The sequence below is a fragment of the Sinocyclocheilus anshuiensis genome, unplaced genomic scaffold (genome assembly GCF_001515605.1).
Source record: "Sinocyclocheilus anshuiensis isolate Anshui unplaced genomic scaffold, SAMN03320099.WGS_v1.1 scaffold181, whole genome shotgun sequence".
Classification (NCBI taxonomy): Eukaryota; Metazoa; Chordata; class Actinopteri; order Cypriniformes; family Cyprinidae; genus Sinocyclocheilus; species Sinocyclocheilus anshuiensis.
The window spans coordinates 1,896,216-1,904,320 of NW_015540898.1; positions in this window are offsets into that span (position 1 = coordinate 1,896,216).

The following is an 8,105-nucleotide window of genomic DNA, read 5'->3' on the forward strand; positions in this document are numbered from 1 at the left end:
CGGCCAGGTGTGCCTTGCTTGTTTCCAGGGCGAGGCTGATGAAGCTACGGGACGCTCGTCACAAGATGTTAACTGATGGACTGGAGTGCTGTGGATTACTTGTGGATTATTGTGATGTTTTTATCAGCTGTTTGGACTCTCATTCTGACGGCACCCATTCACTGCAGAGCATCCATTGCTGAGACACTGATGCAATGCTACATTTCTCCAAACCTGATGAAGAAACAAATTAATCTACTGACCTGAGGGTGAGGACATTTCCAGCTAATTATTTTGTTTTGTTGAACTGCTGCCATTTATCTTGAATTTTTCTTCTGTAAAAAAAACAAAAACAAAAAAACCCACTAGCCTTCTTATGTAAACTCTTATTAGAAACTGCCATGACATCTCTTAACTTCCCCTCACCCACTCAAGCAACATTTTTATAAGATCACTTTCTAATGTCAGCCATGCATATCTTTTGTCGAGCGATAGATGTGTGAGTTTCAGCCGACCGTGGTAACCTTTTCCCGCACCGAAACAAAGATGTAAATTTGCCTTTTGTTTCCATTGAGGCTGAGCGTCTGACACTTGAGATTACGGCCAGCGTAACCTTAATCCACTCCAGGATGGCTGTACGTTCTCCGATTTAAAGCAGCTCTTTCATATCGTGCAAACCTCAAAGCCACATCTGAGACGCCTTTGAATGGTGTTGTCACAACACAGGTGGAATGTAAACCGCGCGGTGATTCAACGTGAAACTCCCTCACTCACTCTCATGCCTGCCAAACAAAGAGAAGAGGCCTTGAAGAGCTTCTACCTTTACCTGCGTGTGTGTGTGTGTGTGTGCAATGGGTTAACGGAGACTTCCTGTGATTTAACGCAGTCTGAGGATGAAACTGGCTGAATGTCTGTGCTCAGCAGAGAAACAGCGCTGGGGGCAATTTAAAGTCAAAAACCATTAAATTACCTGGCGTCTGGTGTCCGCCGTACAGTACGCCTTTTAAGAGCTGCAGAGGTGAACTCAAGACATCTCAGCCACATGAGAATTCATTGAGAATTTGATATTTTCACACTGAAGGCACTGTTAACATCATCTGCACTCAGGAGGTGCTGTGAAAGAGAAGAAAGGAGGTGGAGAGGAAGAGAGAGAACGTACTGTTTAACACTCGAATGAGGTCAGAAATACTCATCCTGAACATGTTCTACGTCACTTTACAAGAAAAACATGCTAGAGAAAATTTTGCTATTTGAAATTCTTTTTTTTTGTGTGTGTGTGTGTGAAAAATAAGTGTGCTTAACTGTACTGAATGTGCACTTGTACACTTGCACTTGTGAACTTAAAATCTTAAAAGTACATATATATATATATATATATATAATGTACCTATATATTAATGAAATAAGAAGCCACTTGTGTACTTAAAGAGTTTCTTTACACACTTAAGTACACATTTTGTAAAATATGTGTATTTTACAATAATGTCAAATTAGTATTAGATTATCATTTTAACTGTAGTGTGTTATTAGCAGTGTTGAGTAAGTTACTCAAAAAACTAATCCACTACAAATAACTAATTACTACTTTAGAATTGCAATTTGATTACATTACTGATTACTGGATGTAAACAAAAGTAATCAGATTACCAATTACTTTCAAAGCCTATCAAACCTACTTCAAATATTAAAAGTATATTTAAAAAAAAAATGTACTTGCAGATAATATAATATTAATGAAATAAAAGGCCACTTAAGTGACTTGAGAGACATTTTCATGAATGTGTTTCTTAACACTTTAGCAGACGTTTAAACGTGCATCTGGAATAATGTCAGATAAAAAGCTTTGAATCATTGTTTAAATCTTTTGTCATGCTGTAAATACATGTATGAAATACACTTATACTAAAGCAGAAGTATGATTATTTGAACTGTAGTGTGTTAGCATTGTTGGGTAAGTTATTCAAAGTAATCCACTACAGATTATTAATTACTACTTTAGAATTGCAATATGATTGCATTACTGATTACTGGATGTGAAAAGAAATCAGATTGCTAATTACTTTCAAGTTACTTTAAAAACCTACAAAGTGACACTCGTAGTTCTTTCAGTAATTTAATATTGACTGAAAAATATATAGAAAAACAGCTTGACTTAAATATCCTGTGCATTTCTAGACGACAACTGAAAAATCTCCACATAAACCTGCCTAACAATGAAAATTGTAGTATCTATAAACATGTCTGTGGTGGTGTTGCAATGTTGTACTTGAGTGAGATGTCTTTATAATGTTTGGGAATTTGTTGCGAATGTCCATCTCTAATCCAGAAGATGTAAAGTAATCCATGACTTCTGATTCTGCAGAAAAAAAACTTGTGATCATCTTCAAACACACACACACACACACACACACACACACACACACACACTTTTGTTCATATTTTTGACTGAAATGCTTGTATTGAAATATTTTATATTCTACCAATGACGGTAGATGTTAAGTTTTGTGAAGGAGGGCCACTGGGAAGGAGCTTTTGAGCTGTGTTTATGATATAGTGGTTTTCAGTTTGCATAACCTTGACTAAAAAATATGTATTTTAGGTATGAGAATTACATATTTTGAGTTGTGATATGTGGGGTATGGTCATTGGGCTACTTTAGGGCTAGTGTTGTTATCATATGATCCTTCAGAAATTATTCTAATATGCTGATTTGAAAACTCTGACTGGTTCACATTTGAAAATAAATAATTTGTTGCCTGCCCTAATATAAGATATGTTTGATGAGGGAAATTGTGGTCTAAAGGTGATTATGATGAAGACTAGTCACTGGAATTGCAGTGGTAGCATCATTTGTGGCAGCGAATCTTTTAAGAGATATTCAAAAATTTAGTTTCAGGCAGAGAGTTGCAAGTAAATGTCAAATTTGGATTATTTTTGATGCATGCCAGTCTATTGATCACCTTTAAACATCCCATACAAAATGAACCAAGTGAGATTAGCGGTTTAAAATGTCAGTCATTGGCCCCTTCATGTCTGAATGAATATTTCTTGGCTTCAGAACAAGCTACAATATGCAGCAGGCTTAATAACTGATAGTTTGCAAGGCTAGCAGTGTTTTTGTACTGAGACAGGGACAGAGAGAGTTTATGAGAGCCAACGGCACAGAATAATTCCCATTTCTCTAAGCAGCAGATCTCAGAACCGCTGGTACCGCAGAGTCCCGGCTCACATCCACCGGCCTCAGGGAACACACATGAATAATGCAGGAAAAAGAGTGAAGATTTGATCCTAAGCTTTCATAACCTCAATGTAATGCCGGTCATCTGAGCCGTTACGGTAGAAAAACACAAACACATGCAGCGATGTCACACAAAAGCTCTTCTGACGTGCAGTATTTGCCGTCATCGTCTTATTAAAACAGACACACATCAAAAGTAAGCAAAATACATAATCACTGGCATTAATATAATGATCTCTTCAGATAAACCAGCCGCCTCTCGGAGGCGACTGGAAATAGTGCCGGCAATTAAGTGCAATGTTTCTTCAACATGAGCAAACGTATTTACTAGATAATTATTTTATAATTTCCCAGGTATGTCTGGCAGTGTTTAGGCAGGTACGGGAGGTTTTTGCGGGCTGCCCCGTGACAGCCTGGCCTGTTAACATTAATTACATGAGGACACAGAGAGACTGCTTTATTTTCAGTTTAATTAAAAGCGAATTCTCTGCGTGACCCTCTCACCCGTCTGCCCCTCGGTTCTGAGGTTTCGATAAAGCCCCGCAGAGGGTTTAAATCTGTCAGGTGCCTTTGCCTTTCACAGGAATGAAAGGTAAAAGGGTGAGGACTTCAGACCCGAGGCGATTCCTCGCATTGTGGGATTTACCTAACAGACTCACGAGAGGTTTACATCTTCTTCAGAGCATGGGTGAGATAATCACAGATCAAAACAAATGACCCATCTGCAGTCAGGAGACGGCGTGCCGTCAGAAGCCCGGGGTTATGTACGATTCAGAGAGCACTAACTGGGCCGGGGTCTACAGACCAGTGTTCTGTCGATTTGTGGAAAAAAATTAAAACAGTGGGTAGTACAATTCGACAACGAAAAAAGCTCCCTTTTTCTACCTATTAGATTGTGTTTTATTGAAGTCTACACCTATCCCAACCCTAAACCTACCCTTACAGTAAAAGTGACGTGACATGTGGCCAAGTATGGTGACCCATACTCGGAATTAGTGCTCTGCATTTATCATTTATTAAGTGCACACACACAGCAGTGAACACACACACACCGTGAACACACACCCGGTTGGGTTACAAGTCCGACTCTCTAACCATTAGGCCACGATTTGCCCAATCATAATGCAGATTCATTAAATATTGTTGTTCAGCATGAGAAAAAGGACGCAATGTTGATGTGTAAACCCTGGTAGGACAATCTGAAGGGTAGGATAAAATGTCAGGACACCAGCTCTCAGATCTCTGCAGCTCTGCAAATCGCTGCATAATATACGGCTGCACGAACCTCCGCGAGAACGCTGTGCCCAGATATTATGAGGTGTTAATTGGCCGAGCCTCTAGCCAAGGGCTTTTGCTAACAAGACCTGTGTGAAAAACAACGTCAGGTCATCGGATCTGATGCAGTTCATCAGACCTACCACAAAAGGAAGGAAGCAGGCAGGCTGTTGTGATCTCATTAGTACAGAACGTGTAGTTCTGGCACACTGTAAAACATGATTGTGATTTAAACAGTAAAATATCGTAAAAATGCTACAGTAAAAACCTGTTAACTGGTTAACAGTAAGTGTATATTCGGTGAATAAATGTAATTACATTTAATGTAATTTTGCAGTAAAATACTGTTAAAATATGTTTTTTGGAAGTGAAAAAGAAAAAGTCATTGTATAATTTACAGTGAAAAAACGTAAATTGACACTCCCAGAATTACCTGCATGACACTTCATATTTTATGTTTTTTTGTTGTTGTTGAAATAACATGTTTCTTCTTAGTTTTTTTATTATCGGTTGTGTACACTAGGGTTTAATCTTACATCTAATGTTGTTAAATTAATATTTATTGCATTATTATGTCATGTGTGTCACCGTGATGGGGTTTAGCGTGTGTGTGGATGACAATGTGCACCTTCTATATATAAGTATTGCCCTCCTCAGCTCGTAGAAAAGCTGTTTGTGATGAGCTTTGGTTCTTCATGTGACTTTCTCATCACCACCAGGTTTTGGTGGTTATCAGAGCATTACAATGGTTCAAAACAGATATTAACACTTCAATATGTTGGTTTATTAACATTACATCAGTTAATGAAATACGGTATTTTTTTTTGTGAATTTAAGTTACACGTCCATCTTAGACACTGATACTGTACATGATATCAACATATAGCTTCTGAAATGTAAGCACTGTATGTACGTTTAACTTTAGATGCACGCACGTTTATGAATCCTTGAAGGTTGAGCCTAATGTTTAATGCCTTCACATATATTTAACGCAGCTGATGCATTGCCTTTAGCAGTACACTGAAGTAGAACATACTGCTTTTAGTAGTGCAAACTGAATGTAATGTTTTCGGACACTTAACTGCATATTATTTACAATTAAATGAAAATATATTATAGTTTAAAATAATATTGAATGCAATTAGCTGAAGTTTAGAGTGTGTTTGACCCACTTAAGTAGGACTTAAGTACATCTTTATAAGTCATTTCATAATAACTTCTGGTTAAAGTGTTACTGCTTAATGTACTGACAAGCATTTATTGTAAACTAAAATATAATTTAATGTAATTTCTATTCAATCATGCACATTTATAATGATGGAGTTGCAATTTAGTGCATTTTAAATGCAATGTTGAAAAACATAGTTTAAATTATAATCAATTACGTTACATGTGCTTTAAGATGATTAAAACAATGATTTAAAATCTACTCTAAAACTTTTAATTTGACATTATTACAAAGTGCACTTTCTAAAAGTCTGTTAAGAAAACAAGTGTCTCTCTTTAAGTTCACTTAAGTGGCATTTCATTAATATTATATTATTATATTATATACAGTACTTAAAAGATTTAAAGTACACAAGTGCACATTCAGTGCGATTAAGTGCACTTCTTTTTCACAAGGGATTACCTCGTTTTTGACATTATAACAGTTTAATTCTGTTTTGCGTGATTTGGTAAATAAACAAAACACACATTAACGTTACACTGCTTCTACTGCAGGCGACACTCACCAAACCACATTCACTGCAAACAGACAGCACAATGAGGTCTTGCGACATGTTTTATGATTCGTACATGTCTAAAGTTGTATTTAAGGGTTTACATTTTAGATCGACTGTCAAAACTCAATAATTCACTGTCTATCTGAAGACTTACGGGTTATGTGTAAATACCTACAATTACAAATGACATGACCGTGAGCGCTCGGTCTTGGTCGGCATGCGCTGTATTTCACCGAGACCACAGGCTGATACTGTGGTTTCAGATAAATGAAGGCACTTGTGTGGCTTTTCTCTGCACTCAATTCTATCTCAGCGCAGTCACCTTTGGGCAAGAGGTTCATGTGATTTATGTTGAATTCTGTCCCGATGGCTGTAATGTGCTCTGTGTTTACTGAGCTGATATATGGCGAGGTGAGGTGAGGTATTGGATGTCCAATACTGACGGCCTGCCTGGAGTTTCCCACATGGCAGTTCGGTCACTGCAAGTTGTGTTTTTTTCTTCTGAGAAATGTAATGTGCACTGAGCCGTAGCATCTCTGCTGGTTGTTTATATGGGACGGTATAGTGATGCATGCAGATGCCTGTTTCTCTGGGTTAGTAAGACCTTCGTTTATTTTTTGGCCTTCAGCGAGTCTTCCTGAATGACAATTGTGGACGTTGAGTGACACAAATTGATATGGAACGACATTCAAATATGTTGCCGAAGCAGTCGGTTTTGTGCATGCTGGTTTAAAGATGCTGGCATAGATTGTCATGCAATATGATTGTTTAGCTGCATAGAAAGCTAGCTTGTTGTGCTTTCACTAAAGGTAAAAAACATGCCGTGTTTGGCATCCGGTTGCCAAGAGACTGTCAAGAACCACAAGCCCAATTTCAATGAGAAATGGGATCATTATTAACAGTCTGTTTACAATAAAATGCAGACCAAATTACAATTGGGTTTAATGAATCAACTAGATTTTGACATTTTTTTAAGAAAATGTGAGTGGTGTTTGCTCATGCAAACCTCACCGATATGATGCCAAGCAAGGTTGGAAATTAGAATAGAATAGAATTGAATAGAATAGAATAGAAAAATGTGTTTTGTTTAAAACAGCCAGCAGTCAACCAACATTAAACACTAAACTAAACAAAATGGGACCTTGGAATAAAAATGCCTCCAAAGTAAACAAAAATGCGAGATAAAATTTGAGATAAGGGGGCAAAAAAACAAACAAAAAAAAGCCCCTGCACAAACTAAATCTATTACAGCTGTTGCAATTAAAGTGAAATATGACTATGGATGAAGAGTAAAAAATAAAAGTTATATATGTACATAACTGCTCCTACAAAGGTAAAAATAAAAGCCCCTGGAAAACAAAAAACACATACAAAGAAAAAAAAAAGGAGTAGGATTTTGCAAGGCTTTTTTCACTCAGAAACTGCTGGTAAAATAAATGGCATTTAATTAAACATGACATTTTGAAGTAGAAAGACTGAAATAGTATTTTCTTGTAAAACTTTTAAATTTTTATGATCCAGCAGGTTAAAATCATAAGTCTGATCATATCTCTCCTCAACAGCACACATGATTTGTCATTCATCCAAAGCACAAAGGATGCAGCAGCCGTTATGTGCTAAAGTTACTCTAATACTTTAATAAAGGATTAGGGGGTTTAGAGCCCAGACCATTAACTCCAAACATGACTAATAGTGATTTATAATAAAGATACACAGTTTTAAACTATACAAGTGTTTCCAGTCATCTTTTGATAACTTTCAATAGGACTGATTGCTTTAGCAGTAAAACAAGGCTAAGATTTCAAAACAGAGGCATCAGAAACACACACACACGCACGCACGCACGCACGCACAAACACACACACACACACACACACTCACACACACAC